Here is a 25,011-nt window from a genome sequence, read left to right on the forward strand (position 1 = left end):
TGGTTACTACATTATTACATATGCGTTATTTCATAGTTTTGATGTCTTCACTATTATTCTACAATGTAGAATGGTAAAAATAAAGAAAAACCCTGGAATGAGTAGGTGTGTCCAAACTTTTGACTGGTACTGTAAATTACCAACTTTTATTTTATTTATATTTTTTTTATTTAACTTTTATTTTAGAAAACATATTGAGACCTAGGTCTTTTTTACAAATGTGCCCAGTATATACAATATAAATAAATATACACATTATACCCAAACATATACATATTAAAATACCAAAATACAGTCATGGGAAACACAAAAAAACCGTCACAAATCACCCAGAAAAAAAGTGACATTCCTCCACAATCAATATTTAAATTGCCCGAATGGCACCAGAACATCAAGATTAAATGTATTTTGAATTTTGTTCCAGCAATTTGGTGCATTAAAACTAAATGCAGATTTACCTAGCTCGGTGGAGACCGAAGTTTTGAAAATTGGTTGTACAATAAATCCTTCCAGTGATATAATAGTAGGTAACTACTTAAAGTTAACCTGAATTGTGATATTCTCTGCCCCCTTAGGAATGGTGCGCCTCTTGTCAAGATCAGTGGTGTCTTCATAGTACTTCGCCTGGTTGGAAAGATAAAATAAAATCTCCTCGAGGGATGTCATTAAAGTGCAAGCTACATACAAACAGAAAGCTACAATAACAGTTAGCTAGCTAGCTAATGTTAGCTAAATAAAACTGTCTGGCTAGCTAGCTGGCTATGCAAGCTGAGGTAAAAAAAGTATCTAGCAATGTCAATCTAAAATCAACCTAAAAAGAGCTTGAATTATTTATTCCTATTTAACAATATTTTCTTATATAAAGACAAATATATGGTAGTCCTTGGAGAGTGATTCTGAGGTAATAAATTAGTGCGGACCAAGCAAGCGTTTAGGAGGTGAAATAGAACCAGAAATGCCTGCATCCTCCATCCTCCGCGACTGCTACAGGGTAAAATAGAGCCAAGTGACCAGCATAGCAACGGACGCTTTGGTTAATTACGTAGGCCGGTCATAATTTTGCAAGTTCTAGCAACAGCCCTACAGAGGTGAGGGACACACACACTTTTTGGCAAATGGACACAATTTGGCACTATTTGGCACTGCGTGCCAGGTCGGTATTCGGAAACGATTATTAAAGGTTTACAGTAGATAGATGGCTAGACTAACTTATCTATCAAAACATTGTTAGCTGACATGGCTAATTGAGTGACTGTCAGTGACTAACATAACAAGAGAAATACTGCTGATGCACATCCACATTTTGAAATTGCACCTTGTGTATTCTACTATTCTAAATATAAAGAATACATTGAGATTCCGACTGAGTTCCTAAAAATATAAATAAAATGTTTTTGGGTCGGGGGACCCCTAGCGCCTGGGGCCTCTAGGCGACCGCTTATGCTGCTTAAGCCTGGAGCCAGCCCTGGTTGTCCTGCTATCCAGCTGCAACCAGTGATCAAATCCTGTGCAGCTGGCCTGGTCCCCGAACATAGACATTCCTGCCTAGATTATGGCCTAATCCATTCTACCCGCTGCATACTATTATTGGTGCAAGTATGTAGGAGGACCACTGGAAGAAATAATGTCTCATAACATGCAAAGGCAACCTGATACAGCACAAGAACACCTGAAACAACCAACACCAACACATATCTGTCTCTGGCCTTCACTATGTTCTGATGTTTTTCTAACACCAGGGAACCAGATCATGTTTTGTTATGTTGGACAAAACATCTGGCTGCAGTGTTCTATCAACACCTCAGACAGACAGAGTTCTGAAGAAATAAGAAATACAGTAGTGAGCCTAACTCTACTATGCTGTACCTTAATGTTGCTGTTGTTGTTGTTAGGCAAAGAGAGGCATGGCAATGTTATCAGAGCAAAGGGCACATGCTCATATCTAAGGAGGTGTAATACTGTCCAATGCCTGATTACTTTATAATGTCTCAATCTAAGAACAACCATCAAGCTGGAATCAGATTTCTAGACTTAAAAACGCTTCTTGGAAAAGTTGTTGACACATGATCGGGCAATGATTTAGTCAAGTGCATAACGGGTTTCAAAATACTAGAATATGTATTCAAAAAAACGTCCTCCATTCAGTTCTAGCTGTGGAGAACCTATTAGAGAGTACCAACAGAGTAGTACATTTGATCAGATGTGCATGTTGTAAAGGTCAAACATTTTGTTTTCAGTAGTCATCATTGCATTCCTTTGTAAAAACAAAAATGAATAATTTATTTTTAACTAAAGGAAAAACATGTTCACGTACGATCTGTTTTCAATTCAGTGTCCTACCATAAACCTTCCAATAAGAAACATGGCATTTAGGCAAAAAAATATATATATACATTAAATTGTGATTATGGAAAATGATGAGTTCTGTTATGCCAAAAGTTATTCCCTCTGAAATCTATTATGGTCAATAAAAACACTTGTGTATTTGTTCTGCCGCAGTTTCCAGCTGATCCAACACTTTGTTTCATACTCTGTTAGTCCTTCCTGCCTTCCCTTCACATCACATGCCACTGGCACAAGATCATTCCTCGAGTATGACTACAACATCAAGAAAATAAGCAGCATGTTCAGGAGGCAGTAAATTATTTACTACCATTCAGCCACTAGATGAGGCTGTATGTCCAATGTAAATTGAAGCTGAAGCTTGCAGAGAGTTTACAGGCTTTAGCTATTCTGTACCCTACTTGGTCTGATTCAATCCAACGTACCTTCAATCTAAAAATTCCCTTCAATATGATAAACTGACTTAATATATATTTGTTCTATTCATGGCAACAATTAGGCTTTTCCAGTTGATATGACACATTCTGTATATTTGTTACATATAAAACAAGAATACAATTGTTCGACATAAAGTAAGACTTATGCCGACACCTGCACACTCTTAGAAAAATAGTTCAAAGCAGGTTCTGCAGTTGTCCCTGTAGGATAATCATTTTTTGGTTCAAGGTAGAAAACGTTTAGTTCATATTAGTGAAAAGGTTCTACCTGATACCAAAAAGGGCTCTACCCAGCTCAAAAAGGGTTCTATCGTAGAACATCTTATGGTTCTAGTTAGCCCCCTTTCCCCCCATAAGAGTGCAGTACATCGAGAGCTTTGTCTTTTGCTAAAAAAAAGATTTCAAGCTTGAATCATCAAAAGATCTTAAAACACATTTATCTTTAGAGTTGTCCATGCTCCATTTGTGCTTAAGTTGCTCTGAAAGCTTATGAGACCAGTTACCAGCATATCTTAATGGTCATTTGTGATGATAAACATATGAAAGTATTGAATTAAACATCACTGACATTGAAACAAAGAATACTGTCTTGTAACAGTCAGCTGTAATGCATTATTTCATTGAGGAACATCATAATGATTTTAGATTACGAAAACAGTTATAACAGTGCGCTTGGACTGTTTTCCTTACAATGCTTGCTGGGTATTGAAGTCTTTTTAATCCGAGGCAGATTCGATTTGCGACTACCATCCATAGTAGGCCATTGGGATGCCCTGGCTGCGGTTTTACACAAGAACTACTACTACCAAAATGCCCTTCAGGTTGTTTCCGGTCATTCCGGTAAAAAAAAAGTTTCGATGGGGGCCTGGGAAAAAGTGATGAGGAAATGGCTGAGTAGCCTAGCAATATTAAATCGATTGTAACCGATTTCCAAACAAGAGGAGGGCAATTCATGAGTCAGGAGAGAAGGTATGTGAGGTCTAAAGTAACATGGTAGAGTAAACAGAGATGGAATAATTTCCTGCAAAACACAATGAACGTGGTTTTAACTTGGCAATCACTAAGACACTGCCATTGGAAATATAGATTTGTAACAACTTTTTTCCAAATGTAATTTTTTATTAGTTTTCGTACATATTTATTTTGTTTTTACCGCTTAAATCAGTGACGGTGTATTGTCCACCTTGATCTCCATTGATGCTCTTGTTGGCGTTCAAGCACAATGGATGCGCGTGATGATGCTCTCTAGATATTATCAGTGGGATGGAGTGGTGATGTTACACTGGGTAGCAATTAGCAAACCTCTTTTTCCTACAAAGAGGTGAGCTACAGGCTACGGTTTGATTTTTAGATATGTTGTGACTATTCTTCATCCCTGTGGGACTACTGCGTAGTCTATTCAATTCGTTTTTTGGCAATAATATGATAGGCTACAGTTGACGAAATAGCCAGTTGCTAAGTGGGCTACTTAATAGTTCGAAAACAGCCGCTATAGCTATCTATGCGGTTGGTTTCCTAAAGGTCCATCATTTGTTAGATTTGCCCACTGTTCAGCCATAAGCAACAGTTAGAAACGTTGCTGCGGCTTTCTTTGATATGCACAATAGGCTAAACTGAGTCTACGAATAGACTATGCATTTTATTGAACACCCATTTGATGGTTTACCTGTTCCGTTATTCGCGGGAGAATGTTCTCTGCATAGTTGCCTTTACATGTTGCGCTGCAGCAAACCGCTAATCTTTCATGCATTATAACCAACAGTGTTAACGTTGCTTCAATGTTGCATTGTAACAATTCCACCCAACCGCAACAATGAGTACGTTTACATGCACACAATATTGTGGATGATCAGATTCATGTAATATAGTTCGATTAAAACGTGTACATGCTTTGCAAGAATAACGATTTTTTGTATGCGAAAACTACTTCTAAAACGCATACACTCAGTTATTCAGAACTCACTTCACTCGTGCTAAAGATGCTGATGCTAGCACATGCGCAGATAGATCAAATACACCACTGGAACGCCAATTAAGGTGTGTACATGTCCTAATAATTCGAAAGATTTCTCAGAAAACCAGGTGTTTTAATCGATTTATGCTTACTTCGATTTTGACTTTACACAGATTAAGATAAACAGAGTAGGGTGTTTACATGACTATTGCATAATCTGCCTACTGCCATAATCATTAGGATACTAGGGCGGCAGGTAACCTAGTCGTTAGAACGTTGGGCCAGTAACCGAAAGGTTGCTAGATCGAATCCCCAAGGTAAAAGTCTGTCGTTCTGCCCCTAAATAAGGCAGTTCCCCATGCCACGTGTTCATTCAAATACAAACTCTACTGGCTCGATAGCCTATGCATAGACACATTCTATATTTTCAGTGTTGACATTGTTGTTTTCAAAGGATACACAAGCGAAGTTGTCTTACATTATTATTATTATTATTATATATATATATATATATATATAAATATTATAATATTGTTTGTAGCCAAAATATGCGTCCAAACAGAGCAAGATAAACTAATGGGTCATTGTCGATTTGGTTTTGCGAATCGAGAGAGGAATATTAGCATTCCTGTGACCTCAAGTTAGCTTGCATTAACTTGTTTATGCATGATTTATGTCTCTGTGCTAGAGCAAATATGGAGACATGATAGCCTAATATGGATACTACTCGCTCCTGCATCATGGCTCAGCTGTAGGATAGTTTATGCTAGCGCTTGCTTACAATTAGATTATACCGACAGTGTTATTGCGCAAAATGATATTTACATTTACATTTAAGTCATTTAGCAGACGCTCTTATCCAGAGCGACTTACAAATTGGTGCATTCACCTTATGATATCCAGTGGAACAACCACTTTACAATAGTGCATCTAACTCTTTTAAGGGGGGGGGGGGTTAGAAGGATTACTTTATCCTATCCTAGGTATTCCTTAAAGAGGTGGGGTTTCAGGTGTCTCCGGAAGGTGGTGATTGACTCCGCTGACCTGGCGTCGTGAGGGAGTTTGTTCCACCATTGGGGTGCCAGAGCAGCGAACAGTTTTGACTGGGCTGAGCGGGAACTGTACTTCCTCAGAGGTAGGGAGGCGAGCAGGCCAGAGGTGGATGAACGCAGTGCCCTTGTTTGGGTGTAGGGCCTGATCAGAGCCTGAAGGTACGGAGGTGCCGTTCCCCTCACAGCTCCGTAGGCAAGCACCATGGTCTTGTAGCGGATGCGAGCTTCAACTGGAAGCCAGTGGAGAGAGCGGAGGAGCGGGGTGACGTGAGAGAACTTGGGAAAGTTGAACACCAGACGGGCTGCGGCGTTCTGGATGAGTTGTAGGGGTTTAATGGCACAGGCAGGGAGCCCAGCCAACAGCGAGTTGCAGTAATCCAGACGGGAGATGACAAGTGCCTGGATTAGGACCTGCGCCGCTTCCTGCGTGAGGCAGGGTCGTACTCTGCGAATGTTGTAGAGCATGAACCTACAGGAACGGGTCACCGCCTTGATGTTAGTTGAGAACGACAGGGTGTTGTCCAGGATCACGCCAAGGTTCTTAGCACTCTGGGAGGAGGACACAATGGAGTTGTCAACCGTGATGGCGAGATCATGGAACGGGCAGTCCTTCCCCGGGAGGAAGAGCAGCTCCGTCTTGCCGAGGTTCAGCTTGAGGTGGTGATCCGTCATCCACACTGATATGTCTGCCAGACATGCAGAGATGCGATTCACCACCTGGTTATCAGAGGGGGGAAAGGAGAAGATTAATTGTGTGTCGTCTGCATAGCAATGATAGGAGAGACCATGTGAGGATATGACAGAGCCAAGTGACTTGGTGTATAGCGAGAATAGGAGAGGGCCTAGAACAGAGCCCTGGGGGACACCAGTGGTGAGAGCACGTGGTGCGGAGACAGATTCTCGCCACGCCACCTGGTAGGAGCGACCTGTCAGGTAGGACGCAATCCAAGCGTGGGCCGCGCCGGAGATGCCCAGCTCGGAGAGGGTGGAGAGGAGGATCTGATGGTTCACAGTATCAAAGGCAGCCGATAGGTCTAGAAGGATGAGAGCAGAGGAGAGAGAGTTAGCTTTAGCAGTGCGGAGCGCCTCCGTGACACAGAGAAGAGCAGTCTCAGTTGAATGACTAGTCTTGAAACCTGACTGATTTGGATCAAGAAGGTCATTCTGAGAGAGATAGCAGGAGAGCTGACCAAGGACGGCACGTTCAAGAGTTTTGGAGAGAAAAGAAAGAAGGGATACTGGTCTGTAGTTGTTGACATCGGAGGGATCGAGTGTAGGTTTTTTCAGAAGGGGTGCAACTCTCGCTCTCTTGAAGACGGAAGGGACGTAGCCAGCGGTCAAGGATGAGTTGATGAGCGAGGTGAGGTAAGGGAGAAGGTCTCCGGAAATGGTCTGGAGAAGAGATATGTGAAGCTGATATGCAGCATCATCTGGATATGTGTGCAACAAAAGTTCAACATTCACCTTCTGCTACCATTTCTGTCAAGCTGTCTACACATACATTTGCATGTGCACATACATTTGCATGTGAACTACAATTCCGAGGCTGTGTTTTAACATTTAGAAAAGTCACTCATCACTTTCAAACCGGTTTTCAAAACATATGCTGATATGCCGCTTATATTTCATATCAGTGAGAGAATCTTTCAAATAAAAAATCTACACTTACTGTAGTAGCAGTTTTTCACAGATCCACAAGCTGTGTGCGCCACCAGTTGACGAACTACACTTCCTCCCCATTTATGCTTACACGCAGGTGTTCGGAGCATGCAAAATAAATAATTAGCACTATGTCTTCTGTCTGCCTTCCGTAAACAAACAATGTAACATGGCAATATGGCCTTGTGGGAACACTAACCCTATAAAAGGTGTGTAGTAATTTAATCATTTGTTTTCTAAAAATGAATTCTCGCTGATATGAAAGATACATTCCTTATGGTTCCGAAAATGTAACACAAGCGATGCATGTTAATATTTAGAGCAAGCGCCGGGTCCCCGGGCAGAAGATACTATCTTTGATAGGCGCTCAAGCAGTTAGCGTCTATGAATGGAGTAGAGTTGGACAGGCTTCTTGTGTAGATTAAGACACTGCGGAGCTGACACGAGATATGTCTCTGAAAAAGTACCTCAGTCCAGGGATGAGAAATGCATTGTACTTCGAATTGTCCCAGTAGCCCAACTGTTACACTGAGAAGATTGAACGACGGCTAGTTTTTAAGTAAACTAACGTTTTCGTTCTCATTCATAACCCGCGGTTATATCCATGGGGAAGACGGGTTCAGGGTCATGAATTATTGTGTGGATGAAAAGCGGGCGGGTTGAATAAAGAAAGCAATACCTTATATTCATAAATGTATAATTCTTGTGCAGTTTATATTTATAGGCTACATTGAGGTTTTTCTTTCATTATTTTAGGCTAGATATTTGGAATTCGTGCTTAACCCTAAACTGTGGTGCCTAACCAGTGGTGGGAGAAGTACCCAATTGTCATACTTGAGTAAAAGTAAAGATACCTTAATAGAAAATGACTGATTGAGTTGCGTTTTCCGAGTCATATCTCGCGCCATCTCCGCAGTGTCTACATAGGAAGTCTCAGACTCTAGTGCAGCAGTAAGCAAGCGGGTCGGATCTGCTGGCTAAGTCTATACCTGAGTACCATGGGGTGTGCCACAAAATACTGATGAGAATAGATTGTTATGGTACAAAAACTGAATGGGGACATTTGATGGAGGATACATTTTCATGGAATGTTTATGTATGAATATTTAAATTGTCATAATTTTATTCCCTTAACTAAAGGGGATTTGATGTTTTCAAGGTCATGATAAAGTAGAGGACATTGGCACATTGTTTGTGTTTGAGCAGAGTAGTCTGTGTGAGGTAGGTGCCAGTGTTTTTGTAGTTAGGCTATGTTGAATGGAGTTACTTGCAGTTCTCTTAATGCTGGACAGTCAGTAATACCAAAGAAACCACAAACTCTGTGGTAATACAGTAGCAAAAAACCGCTGCCTGTTTTGCCAATGTAGTCCTGTCTTACAGAGACTACTTCAAGCAGGATAGTGCAGAGGTGTTGGATGCATAGTGTATCATTATATCAAATAAAATGAAATGTTCTGTCGCATGCGCCGAATACAACTGGTGCACAGTTAAACAAAAATGAAAAAATACAATAAAATAGTAACACAAGGAATAAAAAATGTGATACACAGTGTATGTTTACAGGGTGTTAAACTGTTAAATCATTTCTGTAACAGAACTATAATATAAAAGCAACATGGAACAATTTCAAAGGTTTTACTGAGTTACAGTTCATACGTATAAGGAAATCAGTCACTTTAAATAAATACATTAGGCCTTAATAAACGCAGCAAAAAAGACACGTCTCTTTTCAGGACCCTGTCTTTCAAAGATAATTCGTAAAAATCCAAATAATTTCACAGATCTTCATTGTAAAGGGTTTGAACACTGTTTCCCATGCTTGTTCAATGAACCATAAACAATTAATGAACATGCACCTGTGGAACGGTCGTTAAGACACTAACACCTTACAGACGGTAGGCAATTAAGGTCAGTTATGAAAACATAGGACACAAAAGAGACCTTTCTACTGACTCTGAAAAACACCAAAAGAAAGATGCCCAGGGTCCCTGCTCATCTGCGTGAACGTGCCTTAGGCATGCTGCAAGGAGGCATGAGGACTGCAGATGTGGCCAGGGCAGTAAATTGCAATGTCCGTACTGTGAGACGCCTAAGACAGCGCTACAGGGAGACAGGACGGACAGCTGATCGTCCTCGCACTGGCAGACCACGTGCAACAACACCTGCACAGGATCGGTACATCCGAAAATCACACCTGCGGGACAGGAACAGGATGGCAACAGCAACTGCCCGAGTCACACCAGGAAAGCACAATCCCTCCATCAGTGCTCAGACTGTCTGCAATAGGCTAAGAGAGGCTGGACTGAGGGCTTGTAGGCCTGTTGTAAGGCAGGTCCTCACCAGACATCACCAGCAACAATGTCGCCTATGGGCACAAACCCACCGTCGCTGTACCAGACAGGACTGGCAAAAAGTGCTCTTCACTGACGAGTCGCGGTTTTGTCTCACCAGGGGTGATGGTCGAATTCACGTTTATTGTCAAAGGAATGAGCGTTACACCAAGGGCTGTACTCTGGAGTGGGATCGATTTGGAGGTGGAGGGTCCATCATGGTCTGGGGCGGTGTGTCACAGCATCATCGGACTGAGCTTGTTGTCATTGTAGGCAATCTCAACGCTGTGCGTTACAGGGAAGATATCCTCCCTCATGTGGTACCCTTCCTGCAGGCTCATGCTGATATGACCCTCCAGCATGACAATGCCACCAGCCATACTGCTCGTTCTGTGCGTGATTTCCTGCAAGACAGGAATGTCAGTGTTCTGCCATGGCCAGCGAAGAGCCTGGATCTCAATCCCATTGTTCACATGTGGGACCTGTTGGATCGGAGGGTGACATTCCCCCCCCAGAAATGTCCGGGAACTTGCAGGTTCCTTGGTGGAAGAGTGGGGTAACATCTCACAGCAAGAACTGGCAAATCTGGTGCAGTCCAATAGGAGGAGATTAGAGGTCGACCGATTATGATTTTTCAATGCCGATACCGATTATTGGAGGACCATCGGCCGATTTTATTTATTTATTAATGAATTCATTAATTTGTAATAATGACAATTACAACAATACTGAATGAACACTTTTATTTGAACTTTATATAATACATCAATCAAATCAATTTAGCCTCAAATAAATAATGAAACATGTTAAATTTGGTTTAAATAATGCAAAAACAAAGTGTTGGAGAAGAAAGTAAAAGTGCAATATGTGCCATGTAAAAAAGCTAACGTTTAAGTTCCTTGCTCAGAACATGAGAACATATGAAAGCTGGTGGTTCCTTTTTACATGAGTCTTCAATATTCCCAGGTAAGAAGTTTTAGGTTGTAGTTATTATAGGAATTATAGGACTATTTCTCTCTATACGATTTGTATTTCATATACCTTTGACTATTGGATGTTCTTGCAGGCACTTTAGTATTGCCAGTGTAACAGTATAGCTTCCGTCCCTCTCCTCACCCCTACCTGGGCTCGAACCAGGAACACATCGACAACAGCCATCCTCAAAGCATCGTTACCCATCGCTCCACAAAAGCCGCGGCCCTTGCAGAGCAAGGGGAACAACTACTCCAAGTCTCAGAGCGAGTGACGTCACCGATTGAAACGCTATTAGCGTGCACCCCGCTAACTAGCTAGCCATTTCACATCAGTTACACCAGCCTAATCTCGGGAGTTGTTGGCAAAATGCACGAAAGTGCTGTTTGAATAAATGCCTGCTGGTGCCTACCATCTCTGTCAGACTGCTCTATCAAATATCAAATCATAGACTTAATTATAACATAATAACACACAGAAATACGAGCCTTTGGTCATCAAAACAAAACGTTCACTGAAAGAACGTTTATTCTTTCAGTGAAAGAAAGTCTAAATATTCCTGTTACATTGCACAGCCTTCAATGTTATGTCATAATTACGTACAATTCTGGCAAATTAGTTCGCAACGAGCCAGGCGGCCCAAACTTTTGCATATACCCTGACTCTGCGTGCAATGAACGCAAGAGAAGTGACACAATTTCACCTGGTTAATATTGCCTGCTAACCTGGATTTCCTTTAGCTAAATATGCAGGTTTAAAAATATATATTTCTGTGTATTGATTTTAAGAAAGGCATTGATGTTTATGGTTAGGTACAGTCGTGCAACGATTGTGCTTGTTTCGCAAATGCGTTTTTGTTAAATCATCCCCCGTTTGGCGAAGTTGGCTGTCTTTGTTAGGAAGAAATAGTCTTCACACAGTTCGCAAACGAACCAGGCGGCCCAAACTGCTGCATATACCCTGACTCTGTTGCAAGAGAAGTGACACAATTTCCCTAGTTAAAAGAAATTCATGTTAGCAGGCAATATTAACTAAATATGCAGGTTTAAAAATATATACTTGTGTATTGATTTTAAGAAAGGCATTGATGTTTATGGTTAGGTACACGTTGGAGCAACGGCAGTCCTGTTTCGCGAATGCGCACCGCATCGATTATATGCAACACAGGACACGCTAGATAAACTAGTAATATCATCAACCATGTGTAGTTAATTAGTGATTATGATTGATTGATTGATTGTTTTTTATAAGATAAGTTTAATGCAGCTAGCAACTTACCTTGGCTTCTTACTGCATTCGCGTAACAGGCAGGCTCCTCGTGGAGTGCAGTGTAAGGCAGGTGGTTAGAGCGTTGGACTAGTTAACCGTAAGGTTGCAAGATTGAATCCCCGAGCTGACAAGGTAAAAATCTGTCGTTCTGCCCCTGAACAAAGCAGTCATTGAAAATAAGAATGTGTTCTTAACTGACTTGCCTAGTTAAATAAAGGTAACACCAGATACTGACTGTTACTTTTGATTTTGAACCCGCTTTGTTCAGGAACACATTATTCAATTTCTGTTAGTCATATGTGTGTGGAACTTGTTCAGTTTATTTCTCGGTTGTTGAATCTTGTTATGTTCATACAAATATTTACACATGTTAAGTTTGCTGAAAATGAACGCAGTTGACTGTGAGAGGACGTTTCTTTTTTGCTGAGTTTGTATGGATTTCACATGACTAGGAATTCAGATTTGCATCTCTTGGTCACAGATACCTTAAAAGAAAAGGTAGGGGCGTGGATCGGAAAACCAGTCAGTATCTGGTGGGACCACCATTTTCCTCATGCAGCGCGACACATCTCACTTGCGTAGAGTTGCTCTTTCTGTTGATTGTGGCCTGTGGAATGTTGTCCCACTCTTCTTCAATGGCTGTACGAAGTTGCTGGGTATTGGCGGAAATTGGAACGCGCTGTCATACAGGTCGATCCAGAGCATCCCAAACATGCTGAAGGGGTGACATGTTTGGTGAGTATGTGGGCCATGGAAGAACTGGGACCTTTTCACCTTCCAGGAATTGTGAACAGATCCTTGCGACATGGGGCCATGCGTTATCATGCTGAAACATGAGGTGCTGGTGGCGGATGAATGGCACGACAATGGACCTCAGGATCTCATCATGGAATCTCTGTGCATTCAAATTGCCGTCGATAAAATGTAATTGTGTTCGTTGTCAGTAGTTTATGCCTGCCCATACCATTACAATGCCTAAATGCAGTCAGATCAAGATCCTGGTGAGGACAACGAGCACAGAGATGACAGTTTGTGCAGAAATTCTTCGATTGTGCAAACTCAGTTTCATCAGCTGTCTGAAATTAACATTAAATTCTTTGGCAACAGCTCTGGTGGACATTCCTGCAGTCAGCATGCCAATTGCACGCTCCTTCTAATCATGAGACATCTGTGGCATTATGTTGTGTGACACAACCGCACATTTTAGTGTCCTTTTATTGTCCCCAGTACAAGGTGCACCTGTGTAATGATCATGCTGTTTAATCAGCCTCTTGATTAAACTTTGCCAAACCTTTCAGGTGGATGTATTATCTTGGCAAAGGAGAAATGCTGATTAACAGGAATATAAACAAATGTATAAACAACATTTAAGAGAAATAAGCTTTTTGTGCGTATGGACAATTTCTGGGATCTTTTATTTAATCTCATGAAACATGGGACCAATACTTTACATGTTGCGTTTTATATTTTTGTTCAGTATATTTCCCTCTTCAGTGCACATGATTTAAAAAAAAAAAGAATCTTATCTATTTTTTTTAAAGAATATTTTTTTACACCTTTTCTTTCACCCCAATTTTGTGGTATTCAATTGGTAGTTAGTCTTGTCCCATTGCCGCAACTCCCGTATGGACTTGGGAGAGTGACAGCGCCACTCAGGAGGCACTTTTTCATATTTTCTACACCTGTTACTAGGCTACTAGTGTTCCTGTGTGTCTGTACTGTCTGTTTTGGCCACCTCCAATACTTGCCCCATAAAACTATCTCATTATCTGATGCTGACTATTTGTTGCCTGAGAGGTCTTGAAGTTCATTTGCCTGTCAGAGAAAACGCTGTCTCAGTGCTCTTGGAGTGCTCGCCACATCCTATTGGAATGCACTGTAATGGGTAATGGGCCATTATAAGCTGAGCAGGATGCTTAACCCATCAGTTGGGCATGATTCAGTTATACCAAAGAGGAGACCGGTCTCTGACAAGCTACTTCAATAGCTCTCAGCCAGGGTTTCCGTCAGGAAAATGTTGCGCCGGACAACATGATCGGGAAGATTTTAATTTACCGGCCATTTTGAGAAATGTACCTGACCCATATGCATTGGGTGCATAACCCATTAGGGTGTCCACACATGGTTCTCAGAATGACAGAAATCACATTTAGATTATGGTAATGCATCTTAACAGAACATGCAACTCATGTAATGAAGCAGCCAATAAAACGTCCTTTACAAAAATTGGCCACAATGCAATTCGCTGGAAAACCCCATTCTAAACGGCACACCAGGGAAAACCCCATTCTAAACAGCGCACCTGATAGCAGTTCCATGTGACAGAGATGAAAATGTCTGTCAGAAACTTTGAAAGAGGTTGAATCTAAAGATACAACAACTCAAATGGGTTGCTAATATGAGTAGGATTGTGCCTTTAAATTGAAAACCAATAGAACTGGAGAGAAATGGCATAGTGGTTGGTCCAATGGGGAAGTAAATGGTAATACAAAATTCAATAATTTCTCCTATCTATACAGGGAAGTGATAAAAGGCATCGCTGATTTATTGAATTGCGGCTGTCAGTAAAAAGCATCTAAAATATGTGTGAAGATAATGTGTCTTGATTATCATTTAAAATGTTGACAAGAAGTGTGTGGCGACGATATAGGCGTCTCTCCAGAATGGCATTCATTGTTTTATTGATTCTCCATTTACATATGTCACCAGTAGTAAATGTACCGTTAATCCCTGTCATTTGGTTGTCACTCTATAGCTAAGGAAGAAGCTAAATGGAAGAGTGATTGGGGAGTTTGTACAGTGCATTCGGAAAGTATTCAGACCCTTTCCCTTTTTCCACATTTTTTTTTACGTGACAGCCTTATTTTAAAATAGATTAAATAATAGTTATTTCTCATCAGTCTACACACAATACCCCATAATTGTCACGCCCTGGCCTTCGTTATCTTTGTTTTCTTTATCATTTTAGTTAGGTCAGGGTGTGACATGGGGGATGTATGTGTTTTGTATTGTCTAGGGTTTTTTGTATGTTTATGGGGCAGTGTCTAGTCTAGGTGTATGTATGTCTATGGTTGCCTAGATTGGTTCTCAATTAGAGACAGCTGTCTATCGTTGTCTCTGATTGGGAGCCATATTTAGTCAGCCATAGTCATTAGGTAGTTTGTGGGTGATTGTCTATGTCTATGTGTAAGTTGCCTGTGTCTGCACTTGTCATTATATAGCTTCACGTTCGTCGGTTTGTTGTTTTGTTTAGTTTGTAAGTGTTCTTCGTCTTCGTTGATTAAATATGTGTTCATTTCACGCTGCGCCTTGGTCCTCCTCTCTTTCACGTAACGACGATCGTGACAGAATCACCTACCAAAACCGGACCAAGCAGCGTGATACAAGGCAGCAGCAGCGATCGCAGGACTATTGGAATTGGGAGGAAATATTAGACGGTGGAGGACCTTGGGCACAACCAGGGGAATATCGCCGCCCCAAGGCAGAGCTGGAGGCAGCGAAAGCAGAGAGGCGCCGGTATGAGGAGCTAGCACGGCAGAGCGGCTGGCACCCCCAAAAATGTATTGGGGGGGGGCTCTCGGGGAGTGTAGCTGGGTCAAGTAGGAGACTTGAGCCAGCTCCCTGTGCTTACTGTGAGGAGCCGAAGATGGAACCAGAGCCAGTCGAGGTGGAATTGGAGGTGAGCAAGGGGAGTGAAGCTGAGACTGTGGATGAATTAATGGGGAAATTGGAGGAGAGAGAAATGAGGGATTTGCTGGTGTGGAGCATAAAGCACCGCATCCGCTTGAAGGAGCGTGTGCGGGATTTGATGTCACCTGAGTCAGCTCTCCATACTCGTCCTGAGGTGCGTGCTAGCAGTCTGGTGAAGACTGTGCCAGCACCACGCACCAGGCCTCCTGTGCGCCTCCCTAGCCCTGCACGTCCTGTGCCAGCTCAGCGCACCAGCACTCCTGTGGCAGCCCCTCGCACTCGCCCAGTGGTGAGTGTTCCCAGCCCAGTACCACCAGTGCCAACACCACGCACCAAGCCTCCTGTACGTCTCCAGAGCCCTGTACGCACTGTTCCTTCTCCCCGCACTCGCCCTGAGGTGCGTGTCTCCAGTCCGGTACCACCAGTTCCGGCACCACGCACCAGGCCTACTGTGCGCCTCAGCAGGTCAAAGTCGGCCGTCTGCCCAGCGCCGCCTGCACTGCCCGTCTGCCCAGCGCCGCCTGCACTGCCCGTCTGCCCAGCGCCGCCTGCGCTGCCCGTCTGCCCAGCGCCGCCATGCTGCCCGTCTGCCCAGCGCCATCTGAGCTGCCTGCCTGCCCAGCGCCATCTGAGCTGCCTGCCTGCCCAGCGCCATCTGAGCTGCCTGCCTGCCCAGCGCCATCTGAGCTGCCTGCCTGCCCAGCGCCATCTGAGCTGCCTGCCTGCCCAGCGCCATCTGAGCTGCCTGCCTGCCCAGCGCCATCTGAGCTGCCTGCCTGCCCAGCGCCATCTGAGCTGCCTGCCTGCCCAGCGCCGTCAGAGCCGCCCATCTGTCCCGAGCCGTCAGAGCCGCCCATCTGTCCCGAGCCGTCAGAGCCGCCCGTCTGTCCCGAGCCATTAGAGCCGTCCGTCAGTCAGGAGCCGCTAGAGCCGCCCGCCAGTCAGGAGCCGCCAGAGCCGCCCGCCAGTCAGGAGCCGCCAGAGCCGCCCGCCAGTCAGGAGCCGCCAGAGCCGCCCGCCAGTCAGGAGCCGCCAGAGCCGCCCGCCAGTCAGGAGCCGCCAGAGCCGCCCGCCAGTCAGGAGCCGCCAGAGCCGCCCGCCAGTCAGGAGCCGCCAGAGCCGCCCGCCAGTCAGGAGCCGCCAGAGTCGCCCGCCAGCCATGACCGGCCAGAGTCGCCCGCCAGCCATGACCGGCCAGAGTCGCCCGCCAGCCATGACCGGCCAGAGTCGCCCGCCAGCCATGACCGGCCAGAGTCGCCCGCCAGCCATGACCGGCCAGAGTCGCCCGCCAGCCATGACCGGCCAGAGTCGCCCGCCAGCCATGACCGGCCAGAGTCGCCCGCCAGCCATGACCGGCCAGAGTCGCCCGCCAGCCATGACCGGCCAGAGTCGCCCGCCAGCCATGACCGGCCAGAGTCGCCCGCCAGCCATGACCGGCCAGAGTCGCCCGCCAGCCATGACCGGCCAGAGTCGCCCGCCAGCCATGACCGGCCAGAGTCGCCCGCCAGCCATGACCGGCCAGAGTCGCCCGCCAGCCATGACCGGCCAGAGTCGCCCGTCAGCCATGACCGGCCAGAGTCGTCAGTCAGCCATGACCTGCCAGAGCCGTCAGTCAGCCATGACCTGCCAGAGCCGTCAGTCAGCCATGACCTGCCAGAGCCGTCAGTCAGCCATGACCTGCCAGAGCCGTCAGTCAGCCATGACCTGCCAGAGCCGTCAGTCAGCCATGACCTGCCAGAGCCGTCAGTCAGCCATGACCTGCCAGAGCCGCCAGTCAGCCATGACCTGCCAGAGCCGCCAGCCAGTCATGAGCTACCCCTCAGTCATGAGCTACCCCTCAGTCATGAGCTACCCCTCAGTCATGAGCTGCCCTCCAGTCATGAGCTGCCCTCCAGTCATGAGCTGCCCTCCAGTCATGAGCTGCCCTCCAGTCATGAGCTGCCCTCCAGTCATGAGCTGCCCTCCAGTCATGAGCTGCCCCTCAGTCCGGGGCTGCCCCTCAGTCCGGGGCTGCCCCTCAGTCCGGGGCTGCCCCTCAGTCCGGGGCAGCCCCTCAGTCCGGAGCTGCCCCTCCGTCCAGTGGCGCCCTCTAGGATGGTCTTCAGTCCGGGACTCGCTGTAAGGGTCCTCGCTCCAGAGGCGCCACCAAAGCGGGTATTGACTATGGTGGAGTGGGGTCCACGTCCCGCACCCGAGCCACCGCCGTAAGAAGGCCCACCCGGACCCTCCCCTTCTATGTCAGGTTTTGCGGCCGGAGTCCGCACCTTTGGGGGGGAGGTACTGTCACGCCCTGGCCTTAGTTATCTTTGTTTTCTTTATCATTTTAGTTAGGTCAGGGTGCGACATGGGGGATGTATGTGTTTTGTATTGTCTAGGGGTTTTTGTATGTTTATGGGGCAGGGTCTAGTCTAGGTGTATGTATGTCTATGGTTGCCTAGAGACAGCTGTCTATTGTTGTCTCTGATTGGGAGCCATATTTAGTCAGCCATAGTCATTAGGTAGTTTGTGGGTGATTGTCTATGTGTAAGTTGCCTGTGTCTGCACTTGTCATTATATAGCTTCACGTTCGTCGGTTTGTTGTTTTGTTTAGTTTGTAAGTGTTCTTCGTCTTCGTTGATTAAATATGTGTTCATTTCACGCTGCACCTTGGTCCTCCTCTCTTTCACGTAACGACGATCGTGACAATAATGACAAAGCAAAAACATGTTTCCCGAAATTTTTTCATATATATTTTTTTTTTATGACAGAAGTACCTTATTATTCATTAAGTATTATTAAGTATTCATACCCATTGCTATGAGACTTAAAATTGAGCTCAGATGCATCCTGTTTCCATTGATCACCCTTGAGATGCTTCTACAACTTTATTTATCCACCTGTGGTAAATTGAGTTGATTGGACATGATTTGGAAAGGCACCCACCTGTCTATACAAGGTCCCACAGTTGACAGTGTGGGACCTTGTATAGACAGGTGGGTGCCAAGAGAAAAAACCAAGCCATGACGTCGAAGGAATTGAGCTCCGTAGAGCTTAGAGACATGATTGTGACGAGGCACAGATCTGGGGAAGGGTACTGAAAGATTTCTGCAGCATTGAAGCTCCCCAATAAAACAGTGGCCTCCATTCTTAAATGGAAGAAGTTTGGAACCACCAAGACTGTTCCTAGAGCTGGCTGCCCAGCCAAACTGAGCAACCAGGGGAGAAGGGCCTTGGTCAGGTAGGTGACCAAGAACCCAATGGTCACTCTGACAGAGCTCCAGAGTTCCTCTCTGGAGATGGGATAATCTTCCAGAAGGACAACCATCTCTGCAACACTCTTCCAGACAGAAGCCACTCCTCAGTAAAAGGCACATGACAGCTCGCTTGGAGTTTGCCAAAAGGCAACTAAAGGACTTTCAGACGTTTAGAAACAAGATTCTCTGGTCTGATGAAACCAAGATTGAACTCTGAATGTTGAGCATCACGTCTGGAGTAAACCTTGCACCATCCCTACTGTGAAGCATCAAGCTGTGGGGATGTTTTTCAGCGGCAGGGACTGGGAGACTAGTCAGGATCGAGGGAAAGATTAACGGAGGAAAGTACAGCGATCCTTGATGAAAACCTGCTTGAGTGCTCAGGACCTCAGACTGGGGCGACCGTTCACCTTCCAACAGGATAACGATCCTAAGCACACAGCCAAGGCATCACAGGAGTGGCTTCGGGACAAGTCTCTGAATGTCCTTGAATGGCCCAGCCAGAGCCCGGACTTGAACTCGATCAAACATCTCTGGAGAGACCTGAAAATGGCTGTGCGGTGGCGCTCCCCATCCAACCTGACAGAGCTTGAAAAATGGGAGAAACTCCCCAAATACAGGTGTGCCAAGCTTGTTAGAATAAGGGTGTCACGTAGCAAAATATGGTCAAGGGGTATCAATACTTTCCGAAAACACTGTATGTTCTTTAATCATGGCTTAAGCAACAAAAGAGGGGTTCTTATTCTTATTGGTAATCAGATTAGCTAATATCCATGTGACTATAGGAGATTCTCACGGGAGATGGATTATGTTAGAAATATCAGTGGACAATTTACGTTTTTTGTCTCATCAACCTCCATGCCCCAAATGTGTACAATTCATTATTCTTTGAGAGGAGACAATACAGAAATTGAAGGATTGTAACAAACAAATTATAATGGTTGGAGATTTTAATACAGTGATAGATTCAGTAATCAATAGAACTGGGAGCCGCATGTCAAATTATCACCTACAAGCTCTTTCAGCAATCAGGGGAATATATCCTCTCTGGATCTAGTAGATATCGGGAGATTTAAAAGTCCCCAGTCAATTAGATATACTTGGCGAATAAGGGAGAAGGCGAGACTAATTTATTATTTTTTTATTTGCTTTTTACTCAGTTCTACGGTATAAAACTGTTATTGCAGAACATTTATGTTCAAAGTACTCTGTTATTACAATCCAACTTGCAGTGAGGAATTCCCAAGAGGTCCAGGGTTTTGGAAGTTTAACCAATCCTTACTGGAGGATGTGAATTTTATTCATAACAATTTATTTTAAACATAATTTCATTATTTAACCACAGTACAGACGCAGATGATCCGCATATTGTATGGGATGCCATCAAATGCGCTTTCAGTGGGCATGTGATAAAACATGCCTCTTGGAGAAAGAAAAGGTTTTTGCCAAGGAAAAGCTTTTTAAACAGAGGACATCATTGCTCTAAAACAACAAATTGACAATTATTTTAAAGATTTAAATTACAACATTACAATTACTCAATGGAAAACAAAGAGAGCTAGAGAGACTTCATCAACAGGTCGTTGGTGGTATCATCTATACTGTAGGTCTAAAACCACGTGGATGGAACATGGTGAAAAATACTCCATATATTTCATGCATTTACAGCAGAGAAATTTTGCCTGAAAAAATATCAACTCATTTTAGAGAATTGCATTATTAATAGAAGGAACAAATTATTTCAAACAGTTGTTCAAACAGAAGCTAGCCCTACAATCTCACAAGCATTCACAGACAAGCATTTCGCTACACCCCCAATAACATCTGATAAATATGTGTATGTGGCCAATACAATTTGATTTGAGATTTTTTTTGTATTGAATATCACCCACCTGAAACGTACAGATGAGCAGCAGCTTTTAGGTGAAGGTTTGATCACAGAGGAGGAATTACATTATGCCATTGAGTCATTCAAAAGGGGGGGGGGGCCCCAATTCCAATTGAGGTAAGGAAAATGTTCTTCACAGAACCTAAGAAACCCTTACTATTCTTTCGATGCTGTAAGCCAATCCGACACCCAACAGGAGGGAGACTCCTCACGTTACTTGGTTGTAATGTCCGTATACTGTCAATGTATTTCCTTGAGAGTTAGAAACTTCAAGTTGTAGAAACATCTCAAGGATGATCAATGGAAACAGAATGCACCTGAGCTCAAGTTCGAGTCTCATAGCAAAGGGTCTGAATACTTTTGTAAAAAAGGTTTTTGTTTTTTTGTTTGTAATACATTTGCAAAAATAAAAAAATAAAAACAGTTTTTGCTTTGTCGTTATGGGGTATTGGGTGTAGATTGATGAGGAAAATATATTTTAGAATAAGGCTGTAACCTAATAAAATGTGGAAAAAGTCAAGGTGTCTGAATACTTTCCTAGTGTACTGTATATCCCAATCCAAACTGGATTTCAGCGAAATGTACTAAATTTTCACACACAACCTCCAACCTTTTCATCAATTTAAACATTTCTCTACCAAAATAGCACAATTTATTTTTAGCATTGCATCTCCATTACTTCAGGAGGCAATGGTTACACTTCCAATTCTATTCTCCCGTATACCCTGAGGAAGTTCTTCAGCAACTTATTTAGTACAACACAAATATTGATATTAATGGCTAACCTCTTTTGTTGGCAATCTTATTGAAAAACATTTTCTAAATGACATTGTGGACAAGGACAGAAAATGGTTTGATTTTGGAACATTGTGTAGAACCTACAGGGATATTTGTACCAATCATACATGTGCTCAATTAGTGTCTGCTATACCCCCCACATGGAAAGTTAAGATGAAGAAAGGAAAGCACAAGTTAACTATGCTGTCCTACTCTAAAAAAACTATAAATGGATACAAAATGATAAATATAACTTATCTGCAATGCCATAAAAATTAGGAAGATATCTTTGACAACCCAATACCATGGAAGCAGGTCTGAGCCTTTCAGTTAAAGGTATTTTATAAAATTCTGTCAACAAAGACAATGTTTTGTATTTGGTTTATTGAGCAAGACTTGAAATGCAGATTCTGTCATAATGAGGAGGACATAATGCATTTGTATTGGTACTGTTTGACAGTAAGCTTATTTTGGCTACAGATTCAAGGCTGGCTTTCCCATCGCTCCATCAAACTACAGTTGAAGTCGGAAGTTTACATACACTTAGGTTGGAGTCATTAAAACTTGTTTTTCAACCACTCCACACATTTCTTGTTGACAAACTATAGTTTTGTCAAGTCGGTTAGGACATCTACTTTGTGCACGACACAAGTTATTTTTCCAACAATTGTTTACAGACAGATTATTTCACTGTATCACAATTCCAGTGGGTCAGAAGTTTACAAACACCAAGTTGACTGTGCCTTTAAACAGCATGGAAAATTCCAGAAAATGTCATGGCTTTAGAAGCTTCTGATAGACTAATTCACATAATTTGAGTCAATTGGAGGTGTACCTGTGGATGTATTTCAAGGCCTACCTTCAAACTCAGTGCCTCTTTGCTTGACATCATGGGAAAATCAAAAGAAATCAGCCAAGACCTCAGAAAAAAAATTGTAGACCTCCACAAGTCTGGTTCATCCTTGGGAGCAATTTCCAAACGCCTGGAGGTACCACGTTCATCTGTACAAACAATAGTATGCAAGTATAAACACCATGGGACCACGCAGCCGTCATACCGCTCAGGAAGGAGACGCGTTCTGTCTCCTAGAGATGAACGTACTGTGGTGCGAAAAGTGCAAATCAATCCCAGAACAACAGCAAAGGACCTTGTGAAGATGCTGGAGGAAACGGGTACAAAAGTATCTATATCCACAGTAAAACAAGTCCTATATCGACATAACCTGAAAGGCCGCTCAGCAAGGAAGAAGCCACTGCTCCAAAACCTCAAAGCCAGACTACGGTTTACAACTGCACATGGGGGCAATGATTGTCCTCTGGTCTGATGAAACAAAAATAGAACTGTTTGGCCATAATGACCATTTTTATGTTTGGAGGAAAAAGGGGGAGGCTTGCAAGCCGAAGAACACTATCCCAACCGTGAAGCACGGGATGGCAGGATCATTTTGTGGGGGTGCTTTGCTGCAGGAGGGACTGGTGCACTTCTCAAAATAGATGGCATCATGAGGTTGGAAAATTGTAGATATATTGAAGCAACATCTCAAGACATCAGTCAGGAAGCTTGGTCGCAAATGGGTCTTCCAAATGGACAATGACCCCAAGCATACTTCCAAAGTTGTGGCAAAATGGCTTAAGGACAACAAAGTCAAGGTATTGGAGTGGCCATCACAAAGCCCTGACCTCAATCCTATATAAAATTTGTGGGCAGAACTGAAAAAGCGTGTGTGAGCAAGGAGGCCTACAAACCTGACTCAGTTACACCAGCTCTGTCAGGAGGAATGGGCCAACTTATTGTGGGAAGCTTGTGCAAGGCTACCCAAAACATTTGACCCAAGTTAAACAATTTAAAAGCAATGCTACCAAATACTAATTGAGTGTATGTTAACTAGAGGTCGACCGATTATGATTTTTCATCGCCGATACCAATTACGCGGACGATTTTCATATATATATTTGTAATAATGACAATTACAACAATACTGAATGAACACTTATTTTAACTTAATATAATACATCAATAAATGAATTCAGTCTCAAATAAATAATGAAACATGTTCAATTTGGTTTAAATAATGCAAAAACAAAGTGTTGGAGAAGAAAGTAAAAGTGCAATATGTGCCATGTAAAAAAGCTAACGTTTAAGCTCCTTGCTCAGAACATGAGAACATATGAAAGCTTGTGGTTCCTTTTAACATGAGTCTTCAATATTCCCAGGTAAGAAGTTTTAGGTTTGTCCCGTTCTGACCTTAGTTCTTTTGTTATTTCTTTGTTTTAGTATGGTCAGGGTGTGAGTTGGGTGGGTTATCTATGTTTGTGTTTCTATGTTGGTTTTTTCGTTTGGCCTGGTATGATTCTCAATCAGAGGCAGGTGTCGTTAGTTGTCTCTGATTGAGAATCATACTTAGGTAGCCTTTTTTCACCTGGGATTCGTGGGTGGTTGTCTTCCGTGTCTGTGTGTTCCACATGGAACTGTTTCGGTTTTTGTTCGTTCAATTTATTGTTTTGTATTTCAGTGTTCAGTTTGTTCTATTAAAGTTTCATCATGAACACTTACAACGCTGCGCTTTGGTCCTCCTCTCTTTCTCCAGACGAGGATTGTTACAAGGTTGTAGTTATTATAGGACTATTTCTCTCTGTACCATTTGTAGTTCATATACCTTTGACTATTGGATGTTCTAATAGGTACTTTAGTATTCCCAGCCTAATCTTGGGAGTTGATAGGCTTGAAGTCATAAACAGCGCAATGCTTGAAGCACAGCGAAGAGCTGCTGGCAAATGCAGGAAAGTGCTGTTTGAATGAATGCTTACGAGCCTGCTGCTGCCTACCACTGCTCAGTCAGACTGCTCTATCAAATCATAGACGTAATTATAATATAATAACACACAGAAATACGATCCTTAGGTCATTAATATGTTCAAATCCGGAAACTATCATTTCAAAAACAAAACATTTATTCTTTCAGTGAAATACGGAACAGTTCCGTATTTTATCTAACGGGTGGCATCCATAAGTCTAAATATTGCTGTTATATTGCACAACATTCAATGTTATGTCATAATTATGTAAAATTCTGGCAAATGAATTACAGTCTTTGTTAGGAAGAAATGGTCTTCACACAGTTCGCAACAAGCCAGGCGGCCCAAACTGCTGCATTTACCCTGACTCTGCTTGCACAGAACGCAAGAGAAGTGACACAATTTCCCTAGTTAAAATAAATTTATGTTAGCAGGCAATGTTAACTAAATATGCAGGTTAAAAAATATATACTTGTGTATTGATTTTAAGAAAGGCATTGATGTTTATGGTTAGGTACACATTGGTGCAATGACAGTGCTTTTTTCGCAAATGCGCTTGTTAAATCACCCGTTTGGCGAAGTAGGCTGTGATTCAATGATAAATGAACAGG

The sequence above is a fragment of the Salvelinus namaycush genome, chromosome 5, assembly GCF_016432855.1.
Source record: "Salvelinus namaycush isolate Seneca chromosome 5, SaNama_1.0, whole genome shotgun sequence".
Taxonomy (NCBI): domain Eukaryota; kingdom Metazoa; phylum Chordata; class Actinopteri; order Salmoniformes; family Salmonidae; genus Salvelinus; species Salvelinus namaycush.